At 38.3% G+C, this 18,502-nt stretch overlaps 1 protein-coding gene across 1 annotated transcript in view; it reads left to right on the forward strand.

Annotated features, from left to right (window-relative positions):
- The window catches only part of Il15 (interleukin 15), a 79,587-nt gene that overhangs the window by 12,616 nt on the left and 48,469 nt on the right, over positions 1-18,502 (forward strand). The window contains exon 2 of the mRNA XM_010639867.1: positions 7,294-7,415. The gene's annotated coding sequence lies outside the window, so the exon portion shown is untranslated. The remainder of the gene's footprint in view (positions 1-7,293; positions 7,416-18,502) is intronic.

Raw genomic sequence — 18,502 nt, forward strand, 5'->3', positions numbered from 1 at the left:
AAAAAAAAAAAAAAAAAAAATCAAGAAAAGCAATCAAGTTGACAGTTAATGTCAGCATAATAGATAATTAGACCTAAAATATAAAATGAAAAATACTCAAAGCCTACAAAAACTGACTTTCATATATAATCAGTACATACAGAGATACAACCCCAAACATGTTATAATCCTAGATTTTGGCATGTTAGGCATGCTTTGAAATGGATGTTAATGTAGAGAAGTGTCATAATATGTATGTATTCTTTATGCTTCTGTTAACTGAGTGAACTCCTAGTGGAGAATTAAAATGGAAATCCAAAACACATTGTCAAACCCTAGTTTTATATCTTTGTGAAAAAATAGACAACATATTTCATCTTTGTGCAGTTTCTTCTATTCTGGAAAATGTAACTGATTAGACCAAAGAAATTCTCTGGGTTGTTCATTCTGGTGCTGCTGACAATGAATACAACAGATGAATTCAATAATGTTGAGATAATCAGTTGTGACCTTTGTAGATGTTACTTAGAACCCAGGCAGGACTTTAGACACCTCTAATCTCATATGGAAGTTAACTGAGGTTTAGAGACAAAAAGTTATATAGCTCACTAGGGTTATAGCTGCTCACAGATAGAATTAATATCAGGACCTAAGTCTCCAGGTTTTCAGCCTATTCTATAGTTCTATGAAGATTAGTGAGCCTCCAATTCATCCAGGAGTCTTTGGTCCCAACATTTCACGAACTATGCTTTTGAAATTTTTAATATTTTACTGATGAATAGAATAGAAACATGGTAGCTTATGAGAAGTAGAGTGAAAGAACATATGGTGAATACTCACACCATTAAAGTGATATTCTACATCTACAGAATTTGTTTGTGATCCCAAAACATCACCATGCACTACAGTAAATGCAATTACCCAGAACGGTGATAATTTTCTATGTCATGTCTATGAGACTTTCCAGTTTCTTTGTTCACAGTCTGTATTTGTCAAAGAATCATTTTGCTAGTAATTTGGTCACTTAACAGCACAGCTTTAGCTATTTAGAGAAGCAAGTTACCTACTTCTATTACCTATATCCCCTGATACCTTAGTCAAAAAAAAAAAAGGAAGAAAGAAGGGAAAGAGAAATCTGACATATTAGGCAATGGATATGCAGCCACCAAGGACTTCCTGTGACAAGAACACCCAGTGGAAAGGATCAGAATCTTAAGACTGTAACACCTGTGATCTCCAAGAAGGAATGAGCCAGCCTGTGTTGATGTCTATAAAGCCCATTTTCTTTGCCTTGAAGCCAAGAAGCAGGAGAGCAGTGATATAAGGCAGAGAGAATTTAGCTGCAAAAATTAGAAAGGACAAAAATGGCTACTTCTTTATAGTAATAGTTTGGTAACTACTATTGAAATAAGAATATTTAATGGGGCCAATGAAGGGGGAGATAAGAACTAAAACTAAGCTTCCCATCATGGGGACAAATACTCTTTCATATGACAAAGGGTAGAGTTGAAAAACCTAGCAGTGCAATAAAAAATAGGCAAGTTCTGTCTGGTCCAAGGAGAGAACCAGCAGCCGCATGGAGCCCAAGTGCTCAGGAGTTCAAACAAACCGCCAACTGCCAAATAAATTTTATTAATGGAGACAGCCTGCCTCTAAGCACTACTACTTCGCTATATAAAATTTGGTTAACATGTCAGGAAGGAGCCAGCAGGCTGAGCTTTAGAAACAAGATGTTTGGGACTACTACAGCGAATATGTGGCCAGTCCATTGATGCAGATTCAGTGTTCACTGCAAATCCTTTTAAACATTTCATAAAAACTGAGTTTTTGTAATGGGAGATGACAGGGGCCTAATCAGTAAGAATAATCAGAGGTTAGAGGAATGACAACCAATATTAGTTTACCATTTGGGACAGGATAGGTACTGAGGGATTATATCTCCTAATGTGCATCTGTGTTTAACGAAAAGATCACTTTGCCCTACCTTGTTTTATTTAATTGTGTTATTTGTGGTAAAAGCACTTCTTGCTCCTGCCAGGGATTACTGAGAAGCGGGAGAAATGTTTGAATCCGGTTATTTGCCAGCAGGAGATGTGCTATATCATTAAGCTGTCGTTTCCACTGATAGATTATTATCAGCAGGTAATAGAAAATGTGCATCATTACAAATTGTCATATGGTCTTTCCCGCCACAGTAGATGAGAAAAGCCTTCCACTGTGGCACTGTTTGATCACATGGAGATTGGTGTCGTTACGGCTGGGATAAATCACAGCATACATTTTAATAGTTAAACAATTATCTATAGTGGCAGTACTGGAAAATTGTTTAGTAATGATTGGCTGATTTTTATGATAAAGAATAATTTTATGTGGATTTTTTTAATGTAAATACCTGAAGAGTTCAAAAGAAGAACATTCACTTTAAATGCATACCTGGGCACTTTTGGGGGATTTGGGGCTCATTTATCTTTAACTGCAAATGCTTGAAGTTCAGCAGACCATCAGAATAGCTCCCCACATGTATTTTTACAGTTTAATATTATATGCAATAATTTCTATTCATAAATCTATTGTGTGGGTAGAACAGAGAGGCTAAAACTAGCCATTGTTAAATTCAAGCCTGTCTAGTTTATTGTTTCTGGAAGCTAGGAGTAAACACAATATGGCATCGCCTATGGAATGAAGAAAATTTTTCTATATTCTTGAAGAACTGAATCTATAAGGCTTTTACCTTCCTCTTTCTTTTCCCTTTTTCTTGGTTCTTCATCACTCTTCTCCAGTTACTGCTCTTCCAATGCAGTTCAAAGCTCAGCTCAAAATTTACCAGCTATAAAAACCTCACCTTGATTGTTCCAGCTTATTTCTGCCCCCCCTATTTCTGCTTTACTAGGATTTTCCCTTTCTGGACTAAGTTTTGCAGCCATTTTATGTGTGTGTGTGAGAGAGAGAGAATTTGAAACCCTACCAGAGTTTGTCTTCCCAACTAGACCATTGCAATCCAAGATATAGAAATGTTTGTTCCTAGTCTTTGACTTGGCAAAGAACTTGCATCAGCCTGTCAATCAAATCACTAACACACATTTGGTTCGCCTGACATTTTTCTTATAGTAAGACTTTCCTTAAGAAGGAATTAGTGTGAGCTTCATTCATTGCAAATTGACACTTTATAATGACACTGAGCTAGGCTTTGTGGATGCAATGACAAATTATTCTGTTGCCAGTGCTATAGGAGAGGAAGTGTAGCCAGAATGTGAGGAATGATGTGACCACTTATGGTGAAGTGTAATTTTTACAATGGGGATAAATGCTCCTAAGGAGCCAGTATTTTTGAGAACTCCCTGTATGGTAAGGTCTGTCCTATGCCATTTATATGAAAGAGCTCAGTTACCTTCACCATAACCCTATGAGGTGGGTACCATTTTCCCCATTCTACAGATGAAAAAGACTGAGGTCCTGACAAGCTAATTACCTTGCCTTAAATCTTACTGTTAGTTGCTAAGCCACATAACAAATCTAGATCTGTCTGAAAATAAGTTTTTGTACTCCATCATCTTCATCCTTGCTGTCCAGTAGAACTTGTAGCACTGATGACAATGTTCTATCCCTGCAATGTCCCAGTGTGGTAGCCATGTTCCACGTGGCTTGTCAGTCCTGGAAACGTGGCGGGTTCAATTAAGGAAGTGAATGTCTAGTTTTAATTTATCTTAATTTACTTGTAAATTTAAATAGCCATGTAGAGTTAATGCCTACTGTGTTTGACAGCCGGCTCTGGATACTTTTAAAATATTGCTAACTAGAAGACTAGTAAGAGGGAAATCTGAAGAGGACCTTAGAGATAATGAAGTGCACAGTAAAATTAGGATTAAGGGTTTGACTGTTACACGAACATAATGCAGAGGAGAGTGCAAAAGAGAACAAAATTGTAAGACTGATGGCTGTGTCTAAGGTCAACTTTCACACTGAACAAAAACTTTTTCTCAAAAGCCTTAGTGCTTTTGATCAACACAAATCTTCATAAAGCTTGTGCTTACTCTTTTGATTATACAGCATAATATAAATGGATCAGATAAGAGATTGTCAAAATGAAGTTCATCCCAGGACCTAACAGAGTACTGTAATCTTTTTTAAAAATTAATTTTATTAGTACATTTTAGGTATACAAGATAATGCCATTCATCATGGGAAATCTGCACCTTTAATAATCCATCTTGGCTCTTATTTTTGCCTCATTCCCCTGCCCTCCCTTCAACCCCTCCACCCTTCCCAATCTACAAAGACTTTGTTTCTGTTTTTACTTTTTCTCATATTCATTCCATTCCCTTCTTTCTTTTCCTCATCCCTCACTTCCCCTTCCCCTGTGCACCTTTTCTTCCTATTTCACATTCTCTATTTTACCTCTTAGTCCTTTTTTACAATGTAATCTTATACCTCACCTTCTGTGTGAATTTTGCCTCATTAACCATTGTGCTTAATTCTATGACATTGTTTGGTTGGAAACCAGTTCTATATTTTGGAAAACTAACAGAATTTTCTTCTTAATTAACAAGAATTTACTTTTTAAAAAAATATAAAATCCTCATAATGTTTATATTTCCCTTACTCATTATATCATTGTTTATGTTTATTGAATGTATTCAATACATGAATATGTAAATTTTTAAAAAGTGAGTTTGGGAGGCAGTGAACCAAGAAAGATTGTCAGTCAATGGGAGAAAACAAGAGAGTTAGGACCATGACAGTTGTATTTGTACTGAACGAATGTAGACTTTTTCCAGGAGCACATTCCTTGAACAATACAATGTGACAACTATGTACATCGCATTCATGTTGTATTGGATATGATAAATGTTCTAGAGGTGGTTTAAAGGATGTGTGTAGGTGATATCCCATCACTATTCTGTTGCATGTGACTCGAGCACGTGCGGAATTTTGTATCAGGCAGTGAGGTGTCCGGCAGATACTGCAGACTGATGCATTTCATAGTCTAGCCTCTTTTCCATATGTTCTTCCAACTTAGGTGAGAACCCATGTGATCAAAAGGAGGGACAGAATGTGTTCTTCTTTGCTTGCCTTCTGTCCTTCTCCTGGAGGTTGGCGACTGAGAGGGTGGCTTAGAGTAAAAGGCCCAGTTATGTCTTGGTTTAACTAGGCCAACATTCATTGCTGCCTTTGTGGGGGAGGCTTCCGAGGTTGGAGTCTCCTTCAGGACATGTGTGTGAGATCTTCTGCACACCTGCAGTAGCTTCCACACTGATCCACTGTGGATGTTAAGCTGAACCTCTTCCTGCTGACTCAGTTCCTTCCCCTGGTCCTATAGACCACCAAATCTAGTTGCCTTATAAAGAAGCAACTTTAATTTGGGAGAAATCCACACAGCTTTTCTGGGTCAAATGCTGGAAACAAAGTCTACACTTCTCTCAGTTCTCTTTTAATCTCTGGACACTTAGGTTTGAGGGCTGATTAACTATCCTTGCTGATGTGATATCCAGACAGGCTAATAACAATCTATATTAGACAGCTGGGGCTACCATAACAAATTACAATACAACAAGTGGCGTAAACAATGAGAATTTACTTCCCATAGTTCTGGAGGCTGGGAAGTCCAGCTCAAGACGGTAGCTGATTTGGTTTCCGATGAGGGCTCTCTTCCTGCCTTGCAGATGGCTCCTTCTTGCCGTGTCCTCACATGCCAGGAAAAGAGGGAGAAGAGAAGAGCAGAGAGGAGGGGAGAGGAGGGAGGAGGAGAGGAAAGCAGAAGCTACAAGTTAGCTCCTGGGTTTCTCTTCTTATAAGAGCACGAATTCCATTATGGGGTCTCACTCCCATGACCTCATCTAAGCAGAGTTACTTTCATGAAGTGTCATCGCCAAAGACAATTGCACCGGAGATTAGGGATTAGCCGTATGAAGGTGGCTTTGGGTAGGGGGCACAGTTCCATCCATGAGACAATTCCTCACGGTCCCACCGTGCCCTTGACTGGTGGTGCCCTTGCAGTCATTGCCTCTCTCTCCTCTCCCCCGTGTTTTAGAGTCACTTATTTATGGATGAAGATGAGGCCTTAGAGTAGATGAGTGGGGAGATAGTAGAAGTAGAAAGGTTTATTTTTCCCTCTGAGGCAGCCTTGGAGTAGATGTCTCAACCCAGTTACAGAACTCTCTGTAGAATTTTCTTCAATGTAATGCTTCTTTATTTTAACATTGAGTTCTACTCACTAATTCTAGGTTAAGAGTAAAGTCACATTCAAAAGTCTCTTAAAATATCATCCCACCCCACTCACTCGAATTTTGAGCCTCTGCAAGCAGTGTTCCTTTCTTCTGTCAATTCGTTACTGAAGTCTTTCCAAGTCCTTCATCTTCCTCATCCCCATGGAATTAATCCCTCACACTGGCTTCATTCTCGGAGCTTTCTTCATTCTCCTTTTGAAACACTCAAGAGCCGGATTTAGCTGTTGGCGGGTTTTTCTCCAGTAGTAGGTGAGTTTCTTAACAGTTAAAAGCAGCTCTTACATACCATAAGTTTTGACTGAATATTTTGAAAATAAATAATGTAGGATGATCCCATATGATAGATGTCCAGACAGAATGGTGAAGCCTTTTTGTTGTTGTTTAAAATTGCATGAAGTTTTACTTCCGTGGTGATCAGAACCAAGATTATCTAAGACAAATTATTACTATTAATATAAGTTCCTTAATATTATGGGACATCCCAAAATCTGGCTATTTCTTAATTTATTTTCTAAAATGAAGGTAATATTATTTCTCTATTTATTTAGCATTTTTTCCCTTTTTGGTACTGGGAATTGAACTCAGAGCCTCACGCTTACCAGTCAGGCACTGCACCACCAAGTTAGATCCTGGGCCCACTACTTTATTTTTTATAAAGGGATAAGTTAGATTACCTTTTTTAAGAAATAGGAGGTATACCATTTTAAGATTTTTTTAAATTTTATAATGCATTGACATACATTAATCCCCTCAAAATCACATATACTTTACAGCCTGAAAGTATCTATAATTTTACTCTCTGATGCTAAGTATATGAGTGGAGATTTGCTCTGTGTTATTTTGTGGTAAAAATGAAACACATTTGGCTAGGGAACCGTGTGAAGAATTACTGTGGATGCTCAATATAGATACAGTTTGGAAAACTCTGAAGATTGTAGGAAAGATTCACACAAAAATTTCAGTCTTGGCTTTTGAAGCTTTCTCTTCCTTTATGGCCTGATGAGGTATGTAGTTAGCTGGACAGCTAAGGACAAGTGGATTATTCAGTGCCCGATGTTGATGTTTTTATCCTTGTCTTTGCCTCCTGCAGAATCCAGCTGGGTGTACGACCGCTTGGCTCTCTGTGGCAGTATTCCATCGAGTCCTACGCTGGTGACCTCACACAGTGCCCAGAAGCCCATGTCCGCAGACAGCCAGCCTACCGGAAGTCATGTAAGCCATGTTTTCAAATGGCACCACACCATGTTGATACTTTTACATGACAGATATAATGAGAAGTAAGATGTGGCCAGCCAGGTAAAGTTACACATGCTCGGAGTTCTAAGAAAAGGACATTGTGGTTGAAAAAAAAATGCTATTCATCATAGGGTGTTTAAATAATTTTCTGAGGACAGAGGATATGAGAGGGAAGCAAATTGTTGTTTTGTTTTTTTTCTTAAAAGAGTCAGATAGGAAATATTTTAGGCTTTACAGTCCAAATAATTTCTGACACAGCTAGTCAACTCCTCACTGTCTCTGGAAAGCAGCTGGCTTTGTGGATACATAGGGTGGTCCCCCAGGAGCTTATTTCAAAAACAACTGGCAGGTGAGATTTGGTCTGTGGGTGTTATTTTGCCAGTTCTAGGCATATAAGATGAACTTCGGCCTCTCATTTTCTTCCACAATAGTAGGCTAATTTTGAAGGAATGGTTTGCTTCAAATTATAGAGCAAATGCAATTCAATTACCCAACTTCTGAATTAGTTTGCAGATGCAAGGTCGCTAGAGGAAAAAAACATGTAAATTAGATCATTGAATGACTAATCATATTTTCTGAAAAAAATGTTTGAGAACAATGTAAGATGAAGTTCAGACTCAAGAAGTAAACAAAATAAAGTCACAAAATGGAAATCCAAGCACCGGGATTCTTATTGGAATTTGGATGCATTTCATCTCTACTTTCAGTTTCTGTGTAACTCCTTCAGAATTTTGTAGGCTATATATAGAGATTAACAGTGCAGAAAGCAATGGGCGTTTTACAGAAACGGAAACTCTTCACAAGAAGCCTGAGAAAGAACGGGTAGTTCCACTCTTGCTGAGTCATTTTTGGCACAGGCAAATATTAAAGGAAATAAAAAATAAAAGAAAAAAATATGAGTAACATACTCTTAGTCAGTAGTTACCTATATGCCAAAACTTAACCTTTGACTCCACAGATTTCCTTGCAAACAATTCTATTTCCTAGAAATTTTACTGAGAATTCTCTAACTTAACAACGCATTGTCTGGCAGTCTTTTGGGTAGGGTACCCATGCACTGGAAGTTGCTACACTGAAAGCACAGAGCTGATGCAGGATAGCATTTGGGGGGGTGGTACCAGGAATTGAACTCGGGTCCTTGCACCGGAACCACTGAGCTAAATCCCTGGCCCTCAGGATAGCCTTTTGGAGGTGGACTTTCGGTGACAGCAATTTGACTCTGAATTGTCCTGTGACCCTGACATACTGATGAAAATGAATATCCATTATTTCACAATATCCTACAGTGATTAGTTCTGGAGTTCTGGGGCAGATAAGTTTTGGCAGGGGAATTTTCTTGAAATAATGCCTGGAAGATAGAAGAAATTTAAACAGGAATTTCCTCTAGTACGTCAGCAGAAGTCATAAGAAAAAGTCTCATGTGCTTTGTATTTTTCTTTGATGAGTTCTCTTTGATCTATGGAGTTTTTTTTGGTACTGGGGATTGAACTCAGGTCCTTGTGCTTGCAAGGCAGGCAGCAGAACCACTAAGCTAAATCCCCGGCCCGTGATCTATGGAGTTTTTAGTTTTGGTATCTGTATCGGTCCGCTTTCCCAATGCTGGGACCAAATACGTGACACCCATAATTTAAGGGACGAGAAGGTAATTTGGGTCATGGTTTCAGTTCATGGTCCACAGGCTCCAAGGTAGGAATGTCAGGCAGGGGAAAGCTGCTCAGTTCATGGCAGCTGGGAAGAGAACCACAGACAGAGAGCTATATAGAGGTAGTCTCCATGGTCACACCACCAGCGACCCACCTCCTGACAGAGCGTTCAGCCGACAACAGCAGTGGGTGAATCCACAGAAGTGTGACGTGCCTACACGAGCCCATCAGTTCTCCAGGAGTCTCTCAATCTAGTCAGGCTGACAACTGAGGTGAACTGGCACAGCTTCCTTTGTCGGATGCTCAATAACAGGGATGTTTTGAACGATTATTTCGTAGTGGCCAGTGAGGGCTATTCCTGTCTGAAGTGAGGGAGGGTGAAAATGTAGGCCAGGTGGAACCGGAAGTCACCGGAGTCTGTCTGAATTTGCATGGTGAAAGCGTGTAATCAAGTGTAATTTGTTCTCCACTGACTCTAGCTGCTACTACTGTAACAAGGGCCCAGAAAGACAGAATTTGTACAGGCTGTTTCCTCCAAAGAAGCTTTTATTTTGGCTCATCGACTGGGAAGCGCAATAATCTCTCCCATGAAGAGACCTTGGGTCCATGCTGTTTGAGCTAACCGTATCTCACTTGTAGTGTTCATCGTGATTTTGTTTTTTCTAATTTCCTGAGAAGAAATGTATTTATAAAGCAGAGTTTGGGTATCTTATAAAATAATAGGGATCTCAAATGTGCACCCTCTCACTTGAAGCGCCCTTCCTTTTTATTTTAGCTAGGATGATATTCAAAGGCTTGAATGGCTCTGAGTCACCATTTTTAGGTTTTCTTGCTTCTAATTTTTTATTTGTTTGCTTGTTTTATGAGACAGAGTCTTGTTACCTATGTATTCCAGGCTGGCCTTGAACTCATTATTAGCCCAGTTTGGGGTCAAATGCACAGGTTCTTGAATGCTGGGATTATAGGCCTGTGCCACTATTTCCAACCTTCATGCTTTTAATAGTATTTCTTACTTTCTGTTTATCAAACTAATATGTGCTCATTATAGAAAGAACAATAGGGAAGTGGTCAGTGGTGAAAATATCACTAGTTACATGATTACTAAGAGACAAGTTATTACATGATTCTTTCCAGGATTATTTTGCATGACTTATAGAAAAAAGATTGCCTTGTGGTTTCTTGTTTAACAGCAAATTGTGAGGTTGCCCTGTAGTGCTACATAAATAAACATACTTTAATGCATATGCATTGAATCAATTAAAATGTATCATAATCTATCATGAATTTTCATGATTTTTGATATTAAATATAGTACTTCTATGAATATATATATATATATATTTTTTTGTTTTGTTTTGTTTTGTTTTGTTTTCTTTTGTTTTTTGAGACAGGGTCTCACTATGTACTTGAGACTGACCTGGAACTCACTATGTAGTGGAGGCTGGTCTTGAACTCACAGCTATCCTCCTGCCTCATCCTCCCGAGTGCTGGAATTACAGGCATGCACCACCACGCCCGGCTTCTATGAATATATTTTTGAATAAATCTTGTCCATATTTCTGAAAATTAGGATATTTCTTTCAAAGTAACTTTTACTTTGGCTAGTCCACTGGGAAGCATAATGGCCTAATAGGAAAATTTCTTAGGAGAGTGTATTCATCAGGGTTCTCCAGAAAAGCAGAATCAATATAATACATACTCTTATTATTGTATTATCATAATTATTAGATTATTTTACATAGTCGCAGAGGATAAAAAGTCCCACATGGGTCATCTACAGTTTGAAAAAAACTGGTAGCTCCTCATTCTGGACCAGTGCTGCAGTCCCAGTTTGAGGCAAAGCCCCTGGAGTAGTACTGGTAGAAACCTGCTCTCAAAGGCTGAAGGAACTGGAGTTTGATGACTACAGATGATAGCAGCATAAACCCACCTGCTCAGGAATTGAGAGCTTGAGCAAGAGCTGGCTTCCCACTCCTGCCTGTTTTACTAAGTACCTTCATGGGATTTTCTTCACTCCATTTTTTTGACCTGCACACCAGCCCTCCCTGGAAATATTCTCACATACACCCAGAAGTACACTTGGTCAAACTGGCACTCAAATTAATCACTGCAGAACAGAATGAGGAGGTCTAGCATTACAACTATGTTAAAAGTGCTCATTACATATTCCAGAAAAGAAGTACACAACTTTCATCATCTCTATGCAAGTCTTAGTGACTATGTCTCCTCATCAATGCCAACACCGAACAATCCTTTCTGCTTCCATGAGGCATAGAGAAGTTATGCCAAATATCAATCTGTTCTTGAAAATCACACAGAAAAACAAGGAGATTGAGGTTGGCACTAGAGAAGCCTACAAAGTAATTCTATGGCAAAACTCAGAGATCATAAAATCCCAAATATGCTATGTGTAGGCAAAACATCAGCTTTTCTAGGGTTGTTGAAAGAATAGATGTATGGAAGAAACCTACTGATGTCAATGACCACAATCAGGAAGTCCAAGAAGGAACGAGCCTTGTCCTGAATGAGAGCTAACTCTGAACAGATGTCACTGCTGGGGAAATAGAGAACGACGCTTGTTTTCTTTATGAGTGGCAGATCTGTATAAGCACATCCCTCAAAAGAGAGAAATCCACTAGAAGGAAGGGGTTGTGTGTCCCTTGGTGGAAGCTGCTAGTGATACAGCTGGAGGAACTCAGAGCTGCTACATAGGACCTTTTATAAGTGCTCATAAGGTTTACATCAGGATCCTGACAGGCAGAATCAGTCACCTGAAATGTGAATTTCTTGCCTGGGGTTCTCCTCCTCACATGGAAAGGTTGACAGCTATGACTAACCAAATGGAGAAGTTAACAGCATGACGTTGCCCTTTTCTCTGTCCAGAAGTGACTCCTTATGACACAGTTGGTGTACCTCTGTGCACTTACAAATGGCCTGGTGTACACACTTCTTCACTGGCTTTTCTCCGCTATCCTGGTATTTTCCTATTTTATTTCTTCCTGCTTTCCTGGAACTGCATTCCTTATGAAAACTTCTGTATTGGATGATGATGTCAGGTTTTTTTTTCTCTTTCTTTTTCTTTCTGGAGCTTCAAACATGACCTTCCAAGCTTTCCTTGCTTTTAAGTTTTGTGTTGAGAAGTTGGTTGTAATTCTGATGGTTTTTCCTTTATTGACGATTTTGTTCCTTTTTTCTAGCACCCCGTAAGATTCTGTTCTTATGTTGGATTTCTGGTATCTTAGTTGTTAGGTGGTGTGGAGGGGTTTGTTGTTGTTGTTTTGTTTTTCCCTGATCATGGCTATTCGGAGTTCCATATACCTCCCTTACCTGTATGTTAAATTATTTCTCCATGTGTGGAAAGTTTTCTGCTATTATTTCTTTAAACAGGTTTTTTATGCCCTTCATGCTGTCTTATTTTTCATTAATTCCAATTAGACTCTTTAACTCATCTAACAGTTGTTGAATCCAGTTTTCATATTCTCTTGTTTTTAGGATATTAACTGTAGCCCAGTACTCTAGATCTGACACTCTGTCTTCACCTTGCCCATATTTCTAATTGTATTTTTAATCTACTGGATTTTTGTTCAGAACATTTTTGGACTCATATTCTCTTCTCTGCTGGGCATTCATGTATTGTATCCCTTTCTTTAGGTCTGCTGGACTTTTATTAGTACTTTCTCTAGACTCATTGATCATTTGTTTAATCAGGGTCATTATCTGATTAGTTATAGCTTCATTAAACTTTCCAAGCACCATATTGAGCTTTTTTGCCTCCATAGATCCATTTCATACATTTGTGCTGTGTGGCTTACAACTTGCAACCCTTCGGTGCCCTCTGAACTGGTCTTGGGGCACTTGGGAATTTGAAGATATTTTGTTGCCTTGTCTTTTTGTGTTTCCTTGTTGTGGTGGATTTTGCAGCTTTTTTGGCCCAATACCTTGTTATTTGGGAGTGACCTGTGGTATTGTTTGTGGCCTCAGGGAAATCCAGATATTAGTATGCAGAGAAAGCCAATTGAGGGCAACAACTATGTCACATTGGTTACAATAGTAAAATCAGCAACAGCAGTAGTGTCAGATATTAACCGGATACTGACAAACCCTAAGAATCACTCAGAACTGCTTTTAACAGAGCACAGAGATCAATGATTTTAATGAAGACACTTGGGCCACCCAGATACTGACCTGTAGTAATTCAGACCACTAATTTCTGCTGGATGTAGGCAGTGGTGCAAGAGCTCAAGCATACCACAGGAATAAATGCTATCTCCTTCAGGTCCCCTACTCTGAATTACTCTCAGAAAATAAGGCCTCTCCACAATTATACAACCTGATGATCCTGCCAGATAGAGCTCAAGCCTCCTAGGTGACCTCAGGATGTCCCTGTCTAGTTCTCACCCTCCCCTTGCCTATCTCCTAAGGCTGTCTCTCACCCGGTCCCTGTGCTAGAGGAACACTGTAGTTTTGGGGAAAACTGTGCTCCCAAGTGCTAGTCTTGTCTTCAGTCTAGTGCACTGTGCCAAGGAGAATCCAGAAGCAAAGCTGAGTAGGATTTGGTCGCTTGGCTGCTCTCTTTTTATTTCCTTCCCAGTTCACACAGAGCCTGAGCTGGCCATGGCGGCAGCAGGTGCGGTGTGCATGTGTCCTCCCTTTTCCCACCTCCCACACGGGTCACATGGGGCCTGCAGAGGGTTTTTTTTTTTTTCCTTCTGATTTCTTTGACCCATGAGTTATTTAAAAATGCATCGGTTAGTTTTCAAGCACTTAGTTTTCAAGTATATTTTTTCTTCATTGATTTCACAGCCAGAACTTCAATCTTTTAAATTTTGGAATGATTTGCTTTATGGCCCATTGTGTGTGTAACTTTAGCAAATGGTGCTAAGAGGACTTGAAAAACAATGTGAATTTTGCCATTGTTGTGTACAGAGCATCATAGACATCAATAGAGTTTATTGTGTTTTTGGGCCAATGCTATCCTTCTGAGTTTTCCTTTTGCAATTTATTATATCAGCTTTTGAAAGAGATAGTTTTAAAATATCTACAATGAAGAGGAATTTGCCTATTTTTTTCTGGTTTTGGTGCTGTCAATTTTACTTTATAAAATTTAAATCTATGATTTTAGGACACTATAGATTTTGGATTATGATAGCCCCACTTTTAGACTGACCTGTTCATAGTTAGGAAAAGCCCCTCCCTCTTTTCAGTAAGGCTTCTTGACTTAAAATCTACTTCGATATTAATATAGCTCATTCAGCTTATTTCAGATAGTGTTTGTAGTATATATATATATATATACATATATATATATATGTAATATATGTATATTTGTTTTCCTTTCACTTACATTCAGCCTTTGTTTTTATGTTTCAGGTATGTCTCTTGTAAATGGCATGCTGTATTTTATGTTTTTGTTTTTAATCTATCTAATAATCTTAGGTTTTCACAAAATATTTGATTCATTTTCATTTAATTACTAATATAGTTGTGTTTATATCTATCATCTGGCCATATTTTTCTGTTTGGTTCCACTGTTTATGTTACTTTCCCTCCTTTTTTGCCTTTAAATGAATCAATCGACAATTTATCATTCCTTTCCTACTCATCTGTTAATTATATTATTTTACTCTTTCTTGTTAACATATGTATTACAGTACATCTTTTTAGTGTCTCCACTAGACATTAGTTTTTATATAGATATTATAACATGAATCCTTTGTATATTAAATTGTATCTAATGATTTTAGGAAGAAACAATTACAGTGCTATTTAAAGCCTTCCAGAAGAATACAGAATTCCAATTATTTTCATGAAGTTTGAATTTCATTGATATTTAAACTCATTCAAATTTCAGAAAAAGAGAACAGTTTCCCAATTTGTTGTATGAATATCAATGCAAAGTTCTTCAGTAAATTATAAGCAGAAAGAATCTAGCAGCTCATTAAAGGAGTGATATATTGTGACCATGTAGGGTTTATTTTAGGAATGAAGGACTATTAACATCATTAAAATAATTCATCATATTAATGGATCTAAGTTGAAAATATATGCATCTTTATAGTTGCTGAATATTCAGTTTTAAAAACTCAGCGGTCATTGTACATGTTTAAAAAACTGAAGAGAATAAAGAGTTGAGCATTTGGTAACTATGACAAGCGACACATATGTGTATGTAAACACACATGTGCATGTGTGCATGCATGTGGACACACACTCACACACACAATGCCAGCCCAAAGACAGTATCATAATGAAGGATAAAGTGCCAGAAACAGTTCCACTGTTTCTGCTAAAAGTGCAAATGAGGTAACCGCACAATTCTCAGCCCTACTAGTGAAGCTGCGCCAGATTCCCCAGCAAAGCAGAGTTTGAGCTCTAAAACAAACAGGTGCAAGTAAAACTGCTGTGTTTGCATGACTATTTAGAAATTCCCACAACCGTAGCTGAGTGTTTTAAGCATTACCAATTCTGGCCTCTAAAATAGGAGTAAGTAAATAAATCTAACTCGTTAAAATATTATTTGACTGGGGTAAAAACAATTCAAGAATATTCAAAATGAGAATCATAAATTGGGGAAAAATTAAAATAAAAATAATAAACTGAAAAACAGATAAAAATCACCAGAAGATGTTTCTCTAGTATAAGACTTTTGAAAGAGAGATAGCTGAAGGAAGGCATGAGGGAGAACAAAATAACAGAGCAGTGGGAATAGAATACAAATGGACAAGGCTGGAAAAACAAATATAGCTGGCATTTCACTCACAAAGATTTTGGAATCCACATGAAACAATATTAATTTTATTTAAGAGGTGAGGGATTATAAGCATAGATTTCTAAATTTTCCTGTTTTTCATATGGAATTTTTCATGAATGCACAGGAATTAATTTAAATGACTTCCTACACACTAGGGTTGATGGATGATTGGATGACGAGCCAGGAACCAGCGTGTGATGTCTATGGGTAATTTTTATACTTTATGTTTTTCAGTCATGTGATTATGTTACCTTCATAGAAAAAAAATAAAGTGGAACTTTTAAAAAAAGCATAGAAGGACCACACTTAAATTTTATAAAAAGCTATTTATTATCAATGAATAGCCAACTCAATTGGGAAAATTTAAAAGCATTTCCTCTAAAATCAGGAGGAAGACAAGGGTGCCCACTTTCACTGCTTCTGTTTAACATAGTACTCAAAATATTAGTCAGAGCAATCAGTCAAGAGAAAGAAATAAAAGGGATATATAAAGGAAAGGAAGAACTCAAATTATCATTAATTGCAGATGACATGATACTCTACATAGAAGGCCCAAAACGTCCACCGAAGAAGTCTGAAGATTAATACCCAGCTTCAGCTAAGTAGTGGAATACAAGATCACCACACACAAATCATTAGCTTTTGTGTGCGTCAATAGTGAGCTCAATGAGAAGGAAATTATGACAATGATCCCATTCACAGTTGTACCCAGAAAAAGGAAATACCTAAGAATTAACCTAATCAAGGAAGTAAAAGACTTCTACAAAGAAATCTGCCGAAGGAGATTGCAGAGGAGGTCAGAAAATATAAAGATGTCCCCTGCTTCTGGGTAGGCAGAACCAATGTTGTCAAAATGGATAATACTCCCTAAATTGTTATACAGAGTTAATGCAGTCCCAATCAAAATACCAACAGCATATTTTACAGATCTGGAGAAAACAGCTCTAAAATTCATATGGAACCAGAAGAGACAACAGGAGCAAAGGGGGAGGCATCACAATACCTGACTTCAAGTTATGCTACAAATTTATGCAAATATCATGGTACTGGAATGAAAACACATGTGGGCCGATGAAATAGAATAGAGGACACACAAACATCACCAGACACATTAGCTACTTGATCTTTGGTCAAAGGGGCAAAAGCATACAATAAAGGAAAGATGCCTATTCAACAAATGGTGCTGGTATCTGTTTGCAGAAGTTTGAATCTGGATCTGTATCTCTCACCATGGGCTAAACTAACATCAAAATGAATTAAAGATCTAAATATTAAACAGAAACGTTGAACCTAGTGGAAGATAAAATAGGTCAAACACTTGAAATCAGAGGTCTAGGAAAGGACTTTCTAACCAGAACCTCAGTTGCACAAGAAATAACAGCAAGAATTAACACGTGGGTTTGCATCAAATCAAAAAGCGTTTGTACAGGAAAGGAATCACTTAGTAGTGTGAAGAGACAACCTACAGAATAGATAAAACTTCTGCTAGCTGTTCCCCACACATAAGGATTTATTAAATGATTGACTTTGTAATAGGAATTGTAGTTGGTGCCACATGTGTCTCAGTGTATATGTACCGCTGTGTGGGAGATTCATTCTTTAGGATGGAGGTGCTTCTGAGAAAAAGATGTTGCAGCACCCGATCCTCAGTTTACCCTGGGCCGTGCTCTTATGCTGTCTCTGTCCCAAAGGCTCAGTTTCCTTTATGCCACCTTGAGCTGTTGCTCCCATGCAAGTCTCTGACAGCCTCCCCACCCATCTTCCATATTCCCCGTGGGTTTTGGCAGGATTTCTGGATTCCTTCCAGAAGGAGGAGTAAATGTGACTGCTCTAATCTAATCTAATCTAATCTGTGTCTGTTGTGCTGGACACATGGGTCCCTCTGTGACTCTGTCACCCATGGCTGCCTTGTCCGTGGGATCGCCTTTCCAGTTGGTGTCCATGGGGGACTGTGTCAATGGGCAGGACTGAGCCTACCCAGAATGCACCTCCAACCACAATCCGCAAGCATCAGTTCTGGAAGGATTTTGGCCCTATGTGGTTTCTTCTGCTTCTGTTTCTCTCTGCCTTTCCACCCTCCCAACTGAAAGATCTACTTGTCATATCACTCTTCTCCACAGAGGAGTACCATAGTTAGCCTTGGCTGACAGTTCTTGCTGCCCCTCTTGACTGTGAAATAAAGTACATCTAGACCAAGTTGTGTTTTCCAGGGACTGGAGCCCTGGAAAAACCTGGGAAATAGGGATTTTTCAAGTGGGAAGTTGCACTGGTTTAACTGGAAAAGGAACATAGGACAGTGGTAAAACACGGGTGCAAGCCGGGCTGTCTGGCTTCCTGTTCTGGTATATGACTTACTAAGTAACTTTGGATAAATCACACAATTTCTTTGTTCCTTAGATTTGTCTTCTTTAAAGTGATGATAGCAACACCTTCCTTATAAAGTCTTCATAGCGCAAAAATTGCTAATAAAAATGGATAGTCAGCACTTGATGTGTTAGCTGCTACTCTTTTAATGTTTTTATTATTAATAGTCAAAATTATCTTTCTTTTCTGTTTTTGAAGAGCAAGATGTAAGTGGAAATAGTAATGTAATCTACACTTCCCTTCCTCTCAGAGAATAAATGGAAAATAATGTTTTTTTTTTTTTTTTTTTTTTTTTTTTTTTTTTT

Source organism: Fukomys damarensis, unplaced genomic scaffold (genome assembly GCF_012274545.1).
Source record: "Fukomys damarensis isolate Sample0158 unplaced genomic scaffold, DMR_v1.0_HiC HiC_scaffold_38, whole genome shotgun sequence".
NCBI lineage: Eukaryota > Metazoa > Chordata > Mammalia > Rodentia > Bathyergidae > Fukomys > Fukomys damarensis.